Genomic DNA, 14,682 nt, shown 5'->3' with positions numbered 1-14,682 from the left:
ATGTTTCTCTGGCTATTACAAATCTAAATTGCTTCTGTCTCTCATAAATCCTCCTTTTTCTTATGTAATTAGGCCCTTCCACTACAGTACAAAATATGCCTCTTCAATTTCATATCCATATTTCTTAGTTCTAGGACTGATTCCACCAAGTCTTCCACAATCAGTAACATTGTTACCATTTGTTGATGTTTCCTCAAAAATATATATTTAGTTTTATTCCCTCTCAAGGTCTGTTCTGTGTCCTATTTCACTGTCCCAACAACGGATCTCTCATGCTATTGTACTGGACTCAGCAATGTGATGCATCCAACGTGATGATTAAGCATGTGCTGTACTTTACACTGCAGTATAACCACCTGCAGGATAGCACAAATTCTTAGACTGAAAAGCAGGCCTGCAGCTGTTAATTGGTTACAGCATGGAGATCGTTGTAGCAGGGGAACTTCAGCACCACATCCCTTCTCAGGCACCAGCTCGCTGTAGCCCTTGTAGACATGTTTAACTGAGGTATTAAGACTTAGCTGAATGAAATACAAAGGGGAATGCCTGGTTGTGGAAGCATCAGAAGCCACAACAGAGCAAGGGTGGACAGAATGAGCATTACTGGACACGAATGTCATAAACAACTGTACTCAAATCAAGGAATGGTGAGGAATGTGCTGGTTACATCAAGATAACAAGACCAAAAGTTCAGTTCCCTTAGCATCACCCTGCCAAAACTGTGCTCTGATAACATAAGCTCAGATGACATCTTCTCAACAGGAAGGCAGACAGCAGACATAAAGATGTGAAAATGAGGATACAAGGTGATGGGCAGAAACTCTTCCAAAGGTTCTGTAGAGTAAGGCAAAGAAGGGTCTGAGACAAGATCATTGCACAGCTGCTTGACTCAGGAAGATATGAAAGACCTGTTCAAAATAATTGTTTGTAGCTGCCAGTGAAGATAGACCCAAGGTACCCAGTGAAGACTCAACAGCTGGTACTCATCCTCTGTCCTACAGACAAACGCCACAGTTAGAAACAAAGATCTTGGCATTTGGCAAAGTGTGGCAATGTGATCCACCTCCTACCACCTCTGTAATGCATGGGAGAAGCTTTAGTTTCACTGCCAACAATAAGGGTCCTATTACTGGCAGTGAATCCAGTATTTCAACACCATGTATTTCCCAGGCATCTGAGGTAGATTTTTTTTTCCAGTGAAAGGAATGTGAGTGCATTAAATTTAATTGGTTTTGGCGAGTAGTGTTTTTCTTCCCATTTCTTTTTAAATTCATGGCACTATCAAAGTTAGTGCAGGTCAGTAGATCAAAGTCCTTCATTGCTTCTCCCTGCAAACACAAAAACCACAATGGGCTACATGGTTTTCCTGCAGACAAGAGAGACCAGGGAATTTTTTGAAGCTCTTTAGCAATATATTGCCAACGTGTCTCTGGTTTTACAGGCATAGGTCTTTAATGATGAAGAAAATGCTCAATATTTGAGAATTATTAATTATCAAGAGTTTATTTCTCTGGGGTCAGTATCCTCATTTCCAAGAAATGCTCTGTGTCAGCTTGACAACAAGAGATGTTTCCACTGAGACTTTGTAGGAAAGAACTGTTGCTTTGTAAGTGCACAAAAATACATGCTCTATCCCCAGTACTCGAGGTTATTCTTGGCATGAGCAGAGGTTACTCCTGCATTTATCACAGCCAATCTGAGTTTTGTTATTGGTCTTCCTGAACACATTCAGTCAGACCCAAATTTGCCCTGTTGGTTGTATTATATAATTTTATTTTAAAGAAAACAGAAACAGATAGCCCGTAAAAATAGCCATTGACAGACCTTTGCTGGAAATGCTATATATTTGCAATGTCTGGCTTTTGTAAACACTGGTAGAAGTACTACCTTTCACTTCTGGTTAAACTGTATGGTTTGTAAAATGTGCACACAACTTCTCAGCAAAGGAAGTTCTTTAATATTCTTTATTGGCTGGAGGAAAGTGGGTGCCAAATACAACTGTGAAATGGGAAACAATGCACAAAGGAAAAGTTCCAGAACATCAACACATCCGTTCCTTTTCTCTGCCATAAATAACCAACACACCCTTAAATACAAGACTAAACGGCTCCAGGAAACTCTCATTAATGAAAATGTCCAAGCTGGACTTCTCACTTTCATTTGGAATTACATGCCTCAAGAACTGTTTTCTGACCTAGACAGCAGATCTGTTGTTCTCTAAGTAATACTAAGCCCTGACATAGTCTAAGATAAACTGAAGCTAACCTACTTTCCATAGAGACTTAAACCTCTCCCTCTCAGTGCCCAAAATATTAGTGTTGAAAGGCACAGTCCTGCTGCTGTTGATATCAATGACAAGATCCTACGCTGACTATATAAAGACAGTTGTGCGTTCCAGCATCTATCCTTCAGTTTTCTGGAAAACAGAGATAAGGCAGGAAACAAAATAAATAGCCTTCATGTATGTACTCTACGCAGATAAATTTCCTCAGAAAATATAGCAACTATGATATTTTATGGAGGAGATGTCATGATGAGACTGGATGCATGCATAGCACATTTACTGCAGATCAGAAGTAGTAGGATAATTAGGGCACTCATTTATCTAGGAGATGTTTATATTAAAATTAACATATTTCACTGTATAAAGAAAGAGATAACTGATAGCAACCATCTGTAGTCTTATCTTGAAACTTGTGCTATACAGACTTGTCATAAATTGAACTCAACTTCCAATTGAGTCACTGAAAATTGGCTCATTATTACAATATCAAAACATTAAAACAACTTTGGGAACTTTCCCTACCTCTCTTTTTTCTTGCAAGCTGCTTCTAATTTCACAATCAAATTTTCTGCTTAAAAAAATCTCAAACACACACAGCTCCTGTATGAAATGTCTGTGGATTACAGGGAATTATCTAATTGAAAAGAGAAAATAGTAAAAATTACTATTGCTTGGTTTTATGATCTAGAAGATTCGCCAAATCTTTTGCCACTACTGAAGGTATCATGTACATAGTACAGGGTTTTCTAACAAGTGAGATGCCTGTGAGCCTTTATGAAAGTTGAAATACCATGAGCTGCAGAAAAGCAAGGTGGTACAATTTCAATTAACATTTTCAATGCCATTTAAAAACAGTTCTTGGTCGTTTTCATGGATGGAAATCTGTATTTGTGTGTGTCACCCACAGCACAAAGTGCATGCTACATCCTCATGAAACCTAAATGCAGACTCTAGAGAGGGCACCAGGCTCCAGTTAACGAGATCTGGGAACAAAGACAGAGGTGCTCCTCCCTTGAACAGGTGTGTACAATGAAATGTCCTCCCTCTGCTCAAATCTTGTTGTGCTATGTGTATTCCCTCTTTCCTTGTGATTTGGCTGCTTTTGCATGAAATAAATTAAAAGGGCTCCTGGGCTAGAATGGGAACTAAATGGGAAAATGTTCTTAGGCAGCTGACATATCAAACCCCTTTGTGCTGGCAGTGAAGTCTTCACCACAGCATGAGCCATCCAGCATCCTTTCCAGTGAGGAGAGATTTGGTACTGTGAAAGGATGACTGATGTGCTGGAAAGGCTTAAACCTGCTAAGTAGAAGATCCCTAATAGGGGTCTTGTCTTAAAGTCTGTCCATCCTTGGAGTTGTGAGTGTTTCAATGTGCATCAATGTTCTGCTTGGGATTCACAGTCCATGGCTTCTCTTCAAATCAGGTTTAAAATAAACCAGGAATGATAGGTATATAAGGAGACTCAATCCTTCCTCTTGAGATGACACAGGCCAACACACAGATAAGTGTCTCAGGGTTCAAAGCCTGAAGTCAAGTGTGTTCTTGAGGTAGAACAGATCTGAAGTCACATATCTTGATGCATGACTGAACCACAAGGTTCATATGCATCTTGGTGGTCTACTGAAGCTTTAGTTCTGTTTGCACAAGTAAAAATGCTGGAAAGGAGATAGAATAGTGGCAGATTTCTTCTCTGCAGAACAGCCTGTGTTTACTTGGACTGTGCAGGCAATGTGCGGGATGGCAGGAGAGTCTGAATTTGGGGACCTGAAATCATCTACTTAGCCATCATGGGACACAAGTGTGGCCCAGGAATTCCATGCAAGTATTTGCAGTTCTCTGTCAACTGGGTTGTGAGACAATCAAACAATCTGCAGCAATTTGGAAAATGGCACTAGGAAAATATAGGCAGAAAAAGACAAGGAAAATCCAGCACTCGCGTTTTCTAACCATTCTCCTGTGGTTGACTGGGGCACAAGAGAGGAGCCACAGGCTTGCCAACTCTTCAGATTTTATGGGTCTCGTGGCATTTTTATTTTTAATTGCTCGACTCTTGAGACTGTGGGATTGTGAGGATTTCAAGTTTAATTTAAAAGACAGGCTGACTTGCAACAGTTGTGGCTTCAAAGAAATGCTGGAGGTCAAGTCTCAGACCTCAAAAACTAGTAGCAAACACAAAGATAAAATGAACCAAGAATCACCTGCGTCTGTGGGGCCCGGCGCACCGCGCCCAACCCTGGAGGTCTGGCAGCGCTGGAAGTATTCAAGGTACTTTTCTGTGAAGGATATTTGACCGTGTCACAGAGAACACCCGAAAGGCTCAGATGAGATCCGCACCTTCACCCTCACCGCACACTCGCCACAGCCCGCTGGGGACCAGCCACACCGCGGGCGCTGGCGTGTCCCCGGAGCTCGGCCCGCACCTCACGGCCAAGGGCGCCCTCAGCGCGGGGCAGCTCCGGCCCGGCAGAACCCGGCCGTGCCGGGCGGCGGGAGGCGGCGGTGCCCGGGGCAGGCCCGGGGGGGCGGCGGGCGGTGCGCGGCGCAGGCTCCTCCCGCGGGCAGCCCGCCAGCCCCGCTCCTCCATCCCTCCCTCCCTCCCTCTCTTTCCCTCCTTCCCTCCCTCCCTCCGCGGCTCCATCCCTCCTTCCTGTCGGCGCTGCGCACTGCTGCCGCCGGAGCTGGGCCGCGCCGCGCTCCGCCCGCGCACCCGCGGCATGCGGCCCCCTCAGGGCACGGCCGGGCGGCGCCGGGTGAGTGCGGGACCGCGCCGGGCGCCCGCTCCCGGCCGCTCGCACCTGGGAGGGGGCGGCCCGAGGGGCGCGATGATGGATGTCCCCTCCATCCCTCCCTCGCTCTGCCCGCCCCGGGGAGGTGCCGGCCGGGAGGGGCGGAGGGGGGCCGGCAGCCCCGCCGGGATCCAGCGCGGTGGCGGGGATTTTCGGAGAGCCCCCCAGCTGCTTGGCTGCAGTCGTGCGGCTCGGGGCTCGGCCGGGGCTGGGGACAGGTGGTGGTGGCGACGGCGCCGGAGGCGCGGCGGGGGTCGGAGGCGGTGCGGGAGCAGAGCGCGGCAGCCTCCCCGGGGGCGCGGGGGGAGACCGGCGGCTCCTCTCTGCCGCTGCCCGCAGCCTGCGACTTAAATAGAGGCTGTGTTTTGTCAACAGCTCGTTCTGCTGGCCGGCAGGTTGGCTGGCTCGAGGACTGAGCAGCGGGTAAATACTGTTTATGCCTCTTTTTGTCATTTTATTTTATTTTATTTTTAAATAAGTAGCACCCTTTTGAAAAATGGACCTTAAGAGGGGACTGACTCCAGAGCCCCTTCTGTGTTTGGGGAGCATCCAGACATGACGGGCACCTCGCCGTGCACTGGCTGTACGGGGACTCGGGCACAGTGTCTGTTTTGAGTGATTGAAATTCTGATGTGTGTAGATACTGTGTTTGAAAGCAATCTCTCAAAACCTTTGAGGCAGTTCTGAAAAGAGCGTTATTCCCTTGTTAAAATTCAGCGTGTATATTTGATATGACTGTGTTGTGCTGGCATGCTGTGTGTTACTTCGGTAGGAACTGGTTATATGCATGGCTTGTTTTTCACTTGTCATTGGTGGTGAAGGCCTGAGAAGTTTGCTATGAATGAGAGTGAAGATCTGGATAATAGGTATTATTACTAATATTACTATTAATATTAGTAATACTGAGGAGAAGTGGAATGGTGAGCTGTTGTGTAGGGATTGTCACTCTGATTCTTTTTGACAGACTTTCACACTTAAAATTACCGTTGCAAAAATAGTCAAATATTTACATTCCGTTATCAAGGCGATGTTCTATCAAATTTCCTTCAGGAAAGCCTGGGAATTGGGTTGATTTCTGCTGTATTTGAAACTCAGCTTGTTACCTCAGTAAGGCAGTGTGACTTGCCTTTGACACCTCACCTGGAAGTCCATTCTGCCTTTTCTCCTTACTGTAGAATTCTTTAAATTCTTCCTAAACCCTTAGTTCAACCCCACAGCATGAACCCAGACTGCTAATAAGACTAAGCAGGTTTATTAGCTGTGAGAAAGATTAAACTCTGTGTCATGCCATATTCCCTCTCAAATCAGCATGTGGCAGAGCCAGCTGAGACAGTACGTTTTTTTGGTGTAGATCCATTAGTGCCTACGTGTTTTATATATAAAGCTTTGCACATCCTGTAGGGAAGAATGCATGAATGCCTTGATCTGCAAAAGGTCTGTGCTTGTCCTTAGCTTATCAACCATTTTATGCTACACGATTTTGGTGATAAGCTGTGATTGCTGTTTATTTCTGTACATAAAGGTGAGAATAGACCCAGAAGTCTCCTGGGTTTTGCCGCAATTTGAATCAAGATCAAAACAAAAATTATCTTTGATGAGGGAAGGATTTGGATGTGGAAGAGACAGGAGCAAATGCCATGAGTGTATCCACAGAATGAGTAGCAAGCATCGTGTCTGCACTTGGTTGTTATTTCTCAGTTATTTCTCATGAGTTGCACCATTAGCTGGAGATGGGACTGCAGGTTACTTTGGAGAGGTCTAAGAGAAAACAGACTAGTGTCAGTGGACTGCAGGGCTGTGATCTACCCTGGAAAATGTTGCAGAAGCTCACAAATGGAAAGCTTAAAAATCACAAAGTTGGAGCTGATTTGGAATATAACTTTCAAGGAGTCAGTAGATCACCTGATTTTGTTTGCATTCTGTTTACTAAGTCTTTGCATCCTTTCATCTTATCGCTGTTTCACCTATTCAAACTTTTATCAACATTACTAAATGATAACAGTTTCCATTGTGCACTCTCCAAACACACCACTTGAAACACACCTCTCCAAACACACCACTTTAGTCACCTAGAGCAACCAGTGGCAAGCATTATCTGTGAGTTAGATTGTGAAAAATCCCTTTACAGGTGTGCTGAGGAAAGGGAGAGACTTAACCTTTAGGTGAGGGCATTCTCACAGACTTGCTGAAGGCAAATCAGGAGTACATGGGAACAGCCATATGGGTGGAGATGCTCTTCTCAAAGAGAGGAAGACTTTTTACCAGGTGGCAAAGCTGCTACTGCTACTCTAGCAGGTATTCATAGGACTTTAATTTCAAGTGCTTGTTGAGTTACAATCTCTGGCTAAAAGGTCACATCTCTTTCAGTGTCACGCAGCTCAGGGCTTTAGAAAATGTTTAAAAAATATGTGAATTGATTAGCATCTGTAGGTAATGCTAGAACATAATCTCTAAATGTATTAGAAACAGCTCTTTTAGAGTATGAATGTTGGATTGCTTAATCAATGAGTGTCTGACAGCAAATTTTGTGCTTCATGAAAAGATATATTTAAAGATGTATTTAAACAACCTCAATGTTTGCAAATTCTGGCTCTATCTTGCAGAGTGCCGTATATCACAAGGCTGATGCAGATGGATTATGTTTTTCTTTTCCCTTGAGATATAGTTATGATTACTTCTTGATTGGTAGGCATCAAATTTCTGTCTAAAAATAAAAAAAATAAATTGCTTCAAGATACAACTTGAGAAGTGCTCTGTGCTCCCAAGCTGGTTGATACATTTTGTTCCATAAACTGTTTAATGTAAAAGATGAAAATAATCCTTGGGACCAAGATCCAGAGACCACGATCTTGCACTTCCAGTGAGTGCCCTCTCACAAGGACATGAGCATGAGTGTTACACTGAGTCAGTGGTTACTTAAGCTTCAGAGAGAAATACCATTGACAGAAGGGCTGTAGGAGTCTTCATCCTGACTCATCTGTCACTTTGAGCAGCCTGAGGTGTTTCTGGTACTCTTGCAAGTGCTGCAAGGACTTGGGTTGCCTCAAAAAGGGGAACATTCCTGCTGCTTTCTTCTCCTATGTCTTTAAACAAAAGCCACAGCTTTTTTCTTTGGAACCTGATTATTTGGTTCTGTGTTCATCAGCATATACAAACAGGGAGTAATTGCTTTGTGAATCTTGAGTGTTTAGGCATCAGGCAAGTGGTATGGCCCTGTCAAAGATGAGACAGCATCTGAGCATGCTGATGCCTACAAAATTCATCATCACCTCTTATTTTTCTTTTTCCTCTCTAATATTTACCTGCAGCTAAGTGAGATTTTCAAACATGTTTCTTTTAGGCTGAAGCATCAAAAGTTTGGGTTTTATATGTGCTTAAATGTCTTCAGAGATCATCTTCCAGGATCGCATAGATTTCTTCTAGAGTCATTAGCATGGCAATGATGAGGCCATGAACAAACCTATTTTTGTACCTGTATTTTGGGGGATTGAGGGACAGCTAGGATATTTATCACTAGAAAGCACTGAAGTCCCCTGTGGTCTTTGCCTTCCTTCCTTACTGGCTTAAAAACAAACAGATTTTAATTAGAATAAATATCTTTGGAAGTTCTTGTCTGTCTCTGAGAAATATATCCAGGAGCTGTTATTCATACACATCATCATTTTTTTGCTGCTCACTGCTATCCTCCTTCCTCTGGAAAATTTGCAGTCCCTACATTTACAGACTGTAGGAGCCCTTCTACTGTGTGTCCATAAGGTCCTTGAACTCCTGCAAGCACCAGGAGCTCAACAGTGGCTTTTGCCACTTAGCTGCTGTCTGCCTTTCCCTGCTGCTGTCTCTTGGAATCATTCCTAGTAGCAGGTTTCACTGTAAGCAGAAAGTGCTTAGGCTAAAAATAACTCCTAAGCCATTGGTATGAATGTTGGTCAGGGTGTAAGGTTTTGAAAGGCATATGTCCCCCCTCCTTTCCATGCACTGTCTGGAGCTGGCACGGGAGTGAGGTCAACTGTTGCTACAACAGAACCAGCTTTCCTTTATCCCACAGGCAGAGAACTGCTGAGTTGTCAGCTGTTGAGTCCAAATTGTGCCTTCTACCTCAGAGAGCACAAGTTATAAAAGCACATGTCATGGAAACAAGGACAGCACTGTGGCAATTCCCTGCTCCTTCTGCCTCACTTCCTACCCTGCCAAAGATCAACCCCTCAGCACAGCCCGCAGCCGAGGATGGACGGCTGTGTTGGCAGATTGGTTTCAGCATGGCCTCTATTGGGCCATGACTTGTCAGAGAGCAGTCTCCTTTCTCGTCTGTATACCCAACACTTCAGGGGCAGTTTCCTGCAAAGCCAAAAGCATAGCCTTTCAGCCAGCCTCAGGCTCCTGAAATTTCCTTAAGTAGATAAAGTAGCGCTTTCTTGAGGTTGATTTTCTGATGCTGCATTCTCTCCCCAGTCAGCCAGTTTCAGTGATACAGTATCATTGGTTAGAAAATGATTGTGAGGTGTTTGTTTCGTTTTTGGTGGAGTTTTTGCGGTTTTTTGGGAGGAGGGTGTTTTTGTTGTTGTTTTGAAGGCAGATGGTTCTATATTGATGAGTAATGTTATGGTAATGTTCTCTGCCAGTACAGCTTACTGCATTTTGATCATCAGTCAAAAAGTACTTTATTTTGGAACATACATATATTCCAAAAATAGAGGTATGCATTTGTGCTTGCTTTGTACCTACAGCTGCACTGATAACAGCTTTATAATATTTACTGAACCTTAATAGTTTCATATCAAGGTTGCCTGGTAATTTGTAGTGTGTAATCATGAAATTTAAATAAAGCAATGTATTTGAGTGTTTTCTTTAGGTGATAAACACTGTCTGAAAAGTATGCTGGAATGTTTCTTATGCTTGCATAATTTTCTCATTATTGCACAAGTTGCTTAAAGGTATAATAAAAGTACAAGTAACAGGGGTGGTTGAGGGTGATTTACACTGTCAATCTGGCTCAGAAATGGTCCATGTTTTACTTCTGGGCCTCAGCCATCCACTTAAGCTAGTTTTGTTCCCTGAATAAATCAGTTACTTTCCTCCAAGGGGAAATGCAGGCTCAGTTGGCTGTATGTAACTCAGGCACAGTTAAGCATTTTTTCTGGGTGGTGTGGGTATGGCCTATGGCAAGGTTGGCTAGGGTGGTGAGCAGAGCAAGCCAGCTCTCTCCCAGCTGGCTTGATGCCCTTGAATGCCCCCCACATTGTGCCCTTGGGCATGACACACGTTTCAGCCTAAAGCTTTAAAAATTGCTCTTTCTTAATTTCAAACACTTTGAACACAGAAGCACAGAAAAGGCTGAGCCAGGTGGTGACCCGGGCCACTTGCTGCAAAGTTGTCTCATCCAGACTCAGGGTGTCTCAAACAGTGTGAAGGTGAGTTCATCTGCAGCCTTTGGGCTGTGGGTGAACACACCTCCACTCTGCAGTCCATCTGGGTGGTCTGATATTCATATTTTCTGTACCATTATTAGCTGCATTTCAAATTACATGCACATTCTACATGCCTTGGAGAACCCAGAGAAAAGGGAAATTTGGACAAGTGAAAGAGTCTTGGCTCTGCTCAGCGTGGGGCAGGTCTGGGCAGGCAGTTGCCTTGTGGGGTTATTTGGTGATAGCTGCCTTAGCCTGGCAGCCCTTCTCCTTTCCAAGCAGGCCTTAGCACAGTCATCCAGAAGCTCTTGTGCCAAGACAGCGGTGCTGCTCATCGTATGATGTAACTGTGTTTATATGGCAGACCATGGTTTTGCCCTTCTTGAACTGGGTGATCTAATGGCCCCTCTTAAGTATAAAATCAGTGAGGACAGAGCTTCAAAATATCTTTCTCAAATAATTGGATTTAATATTACTACAGGGCAAAAATGCCTCCTAAATCAAATTAACTTCAGAAGAAAATTATAATGGTCAGTATTATAGGTGGAGCTTCTGCAGATTCTGAAGCCCAGAGGGCAAATGTAAGTTAGAAGTATTCCAATTATAACTAATTTTCACAATAATTCATGTTTTGGATCAAGTTCAGCACTTGTGGCAAGAGATGTGTGACCTTTGAGGTTTTTGCAGTTACTCTGGAGCTAGAACCAAGGAGATAAGCTTCTAATGTCTAATCCTAGGCAGAAAAAAGAGAGGAGGTGAGAGAAAAGAAGAAAAAGTGATTGATTTATTTGTATTGCAAACTTCAGTGTTGTCTTGAGTTATGTGCAACAAGAGCTGAAGTACTGTGTGTATGAGGTGAACATAAATGTCAAATTCTTCTAGGGCTTCTTCTGGTTGTAAGGAAAATGATATCTGTTCCCCAGAGTCTATACGTCCTATAGATATATATGTCTGTATGTGTGGAGTGCTCTTCCTTTTGTCCTCCTTCCCCCTGCTCCACACATTTCCAAAGGTCATGGCTGTGGGAAGTCTTTGGTGCACAGGTCTCAAGGCATGTAACTCATGTTTCATCTACTAGAGCAGCATTGTCACAATTCCCAGTATAGAACAGCCTTCTCCAAATTAAATGTGATTGGTCTGTTTCTTTTATCAACATGATGGGAAATTTTTGATGAAATGTTGCCACATATTTCAAAAGACAGGGTCAGTCTGGCTATAAATCCAGCAAAATGGTATGTGACCTTGATTTTAAGTCTTGCCGCAAAGTCTGTATTTTGTCCCTTGAACATTGTCTTCCTTCACCATTAAAATCCTTACTAAGTGAGACCTATGCATGATTTGTGCTAACCTATGCTAGTCTGACGTTGGAGTAATGTGACCTAAAGGTTTTAATACAGGAAGACTTGCATTGAAACCATATTCAGAATTTCTTAGTAATATATCTAATCTTATTTCAACCAGTTCAATCCTCCCGTGAATACCTTTGTCAATACTTAATTAGCATTACTTTTCACGATGTTCACTTTTCAGTGGAAGTCTACTACATGACATTTCCTTTCATGTCTTTTATGGTAGGCTAAGTTTAAATCCTTTCTCTGTGTAGGTAGCTGAGAACTGTGACCAAGTAACCTCTCTGAACTAAATAGTTGCATTGTGTTAGCCTTTGCAACAACAGACCCAAACTGTTCAAAGTAATAATTTGATCCTGAGTATAAATCGACTTTGTACTGGATGAAGCTGTTTCCACTGCTAATGAATGGGTAGTTTTTCTCTTGTGTTTTTGGATCAATGGCTTTTCCAAGGTAGCTTGATCCATACAAAAAGTTGTTAGGACCTTTATTTTCAATATCTTTTATGTATTTATTTGCTTGAGCTGTGATAACTGATACTTTGAAAACTGAACGTTTTCCTTTTCCTTCCTTATATTTCAACTAGTAAGTGATGCAGCTGGAGTTAATATGCAAAGAATGTATCCTTGAAAACGCTAGATTCTTGTCTGCTATCCTTTTACCCTGGTGTATGCATGCTTGCTAATCAGTAGGTAGCTCTGGGTTGGAATTTGGGCAGTGATTACTGCAGACAGAAATGGGAACGAGCACTCAGCATTACAATAGCTGCTGTAGAATTAGGTCACTAACACGCTTTCAGCAAAATAGTGTTAATTTTCTTCTTCACACACTCAAACACAGAACATATAATTTCACATCTTTTCAGAGTGATCATCAAGTGTAGCATTCTTAGCAATGGTTTATACATGAGTCTTTCAACTTCAGGTGCTTCACGTGACTGCTCAGTTCAGCATTCAGCTCTCCTGTACCGAAGACTAACGAAAGAGCTCTTGCAGTTGGGCTCCTGCCAACAGTGCAAATGTGAGTTTGTGCATACCTCCATTCATAAGTTAGAATTAGTCATATACTTATGTGTTTGCAAATTCCAGGGCAATAGGTGTGTGTATATGTAGTTACTGAGGCATATTTTCTTGCATAAATCTGCAGGGAGTTAGTCATGAGCAGCACTCCTCAGCTGTGAAATACCCGCTCCTCTGAGGACACAGGTGATCTCTGATGGCATTTAGCAGCTTGTTTCATGAGACCTGAGAACTAAGATGAACAAGATGCTGCAATCAAAACCCAGTTTTTGATGAGCTGATCACTTTAAGAATTTAACAAGTATTGGTAAAAATTGCCTCCATTTGATCTCTTCTTTTGAAATAATGACCATTATTTTTTGCCATATTTAATGATAGTCACTTATTTTGGTTTGGTTTTAGTTTTTTAAGTTTTTGGTTTTTGACAAAACAAGCTATTTGTCACTTGCATACAGATACATAGGTATCTGACTTTTTAAGCTCTTCTACTGTTGTTTACAAATATTTCATGTCTATAATATTCTATAATAAAATACTTATAGCCCTGAGGTGTATGTATTGGCATCTAAATATGTTTTGCATTTACAGTCCATCTGCCTATTCTGTGAATAGCTCTTTAATATGGGAAGTTGCAGAAATGGAAAAAGTAGAGTACTCTCCAAAGATGTTTGAAGTAGTGCTATTTGTATAATGCTTTGTGAGTTAATGACTTGCTTCGTGGTGAGATTGTCACAAGCTTTTGTAAAAGAATATTTCACACAAGGAAGAAAAAGTGGTTCATTAGAATTAAAGGTTCTGCCAGTCTCTAGATTTAGACAGGTGAACTTTTAAATGCTGTGCCTTATGCATCTGTGTGTCTGGATAGACCTGGCTAGATTCATGAAGAGCAGAATTTTTCCTAAGGAATAGAATACTGGAATAGAAACTAAAAAGAAACTGAAACAGAACATATGATTCATGTAACTACACTCAGATTTTAGTTCTCCAGCTCTTCATGTTCCCCTTGCCCCTGCCTTTTCTCCATGTCTGGCCAATCTGCAGCCACCAGTGAGACCATTGAGAATTGTTGCACGTCTCTTGCTCCCCAGTCAGACTTGCTCAGCACTTTGGAAACAATAGCTGCTTCGTTGCTGACTTGTGAAACAAAAAAGTTAAACATATCAGCAACAATGCATGAAAAATGTGATGAACAACCTCCCACAGGAAGAGTTTTTTCCATTCTACTGTGTAGGTATACAGAATTTATTGGTGTCAGAAGCTAATGAGTAAGAAATGCTGCTTCTTTTGTGCTTTATCTGCCAGCTCAATGCTGAGAGAAGTAAACTTTGAGATTTACTAATAATAGCAGGAAGGAAGAACCCTGTTAAACATAGATAGAAAAGTTGGAATGACTTATGTGTGTAAAATCCAAGGTTGTTTTTTCCTCTCCTCAGCCCTTTTTATAGTTAACCCTTTAGAAGAGAAAAAAATAGAGATCTTCAGGAGGTGAATCTCACTTTCAAGGGAGGATTGAGGTAGAAGAGGTAGATGCAAGTTAGAGATGCTATAATGACAGTCATGTGAAAGTGGTGTGAAGATGTGAGATGTGACCTTGAAAATTTCTGTTTAGTTTTCTTATTCTAAGCATGATTCATGTCAGAAGAGACTTGTGGTACTGACTCACTCTATGTCCTATTAGTAGCATTCTCAGTCTTGTATGAGCTGCTTTCAATTTTAAATGAGATGAAGCATCATTACCCTTGCAGATGCTGCTGTCTCAGCACTTGCTAGTGGGTTATTTACAGGGACTCAATTCTCTGCTTTTCTTAACTTCTAAAAGAAATAGAGTAAAAATCA

General features: G+C 42.4%; 1 protein-coding gene across 10 annotated transcripts in view; it reads left to right on the top strand.

Moving 5' to 3' along the window:
• LOC134563529 (leukemia inhibitory factor receptor-like) overlaps positions 1-14,682 on the top strand; it is an 86,088-nt gene that overhangs the window by 28,267 nt on the left and 43,139 nt on the right. For 2 of the 10 annotated variants that reach the window (XM_063421516.1, XM_063421510.1), the window contains exons 1-2: positions 4,915-5,037; positions 12,752-12,847. The exons of 1 other annotated variant lie outside the window; for it this stretch is intronic. The gene's annotated coding sequence lies outside the window, so the exon portion shown is untranslated. Of the gene's footprint in view, positions 1-3,191; positions 3,305-4,905; positions 5,038-5,181; positions 5,497-12,751; positions 12,848-14,682 lie in introns of those variants that run through there. 7 more of the 10 variants (XM_063421513.1, XM_063421509.1, XM_063421515.1 and 4 more) reach the window with 5 other exon arrangements.

The sequence above is a fragment of the Prinia subflava genome, chromosome Z (genome assembly GCF_021018805.1).
Source record: "Prinia subflava isolate CZ2003 ecotype Zambia chromosome Z, Cam_Psub_1.2, whole genome shotgun sequence".
NCBI lineage: Eukaryota > Metazoa > Chordata > Aves > Passeriformes > Cisticolidae > Prinia > Prinia subflava.
This window is presented reverse-complemented; position numbering and strand designations above follow the sequence as displayed.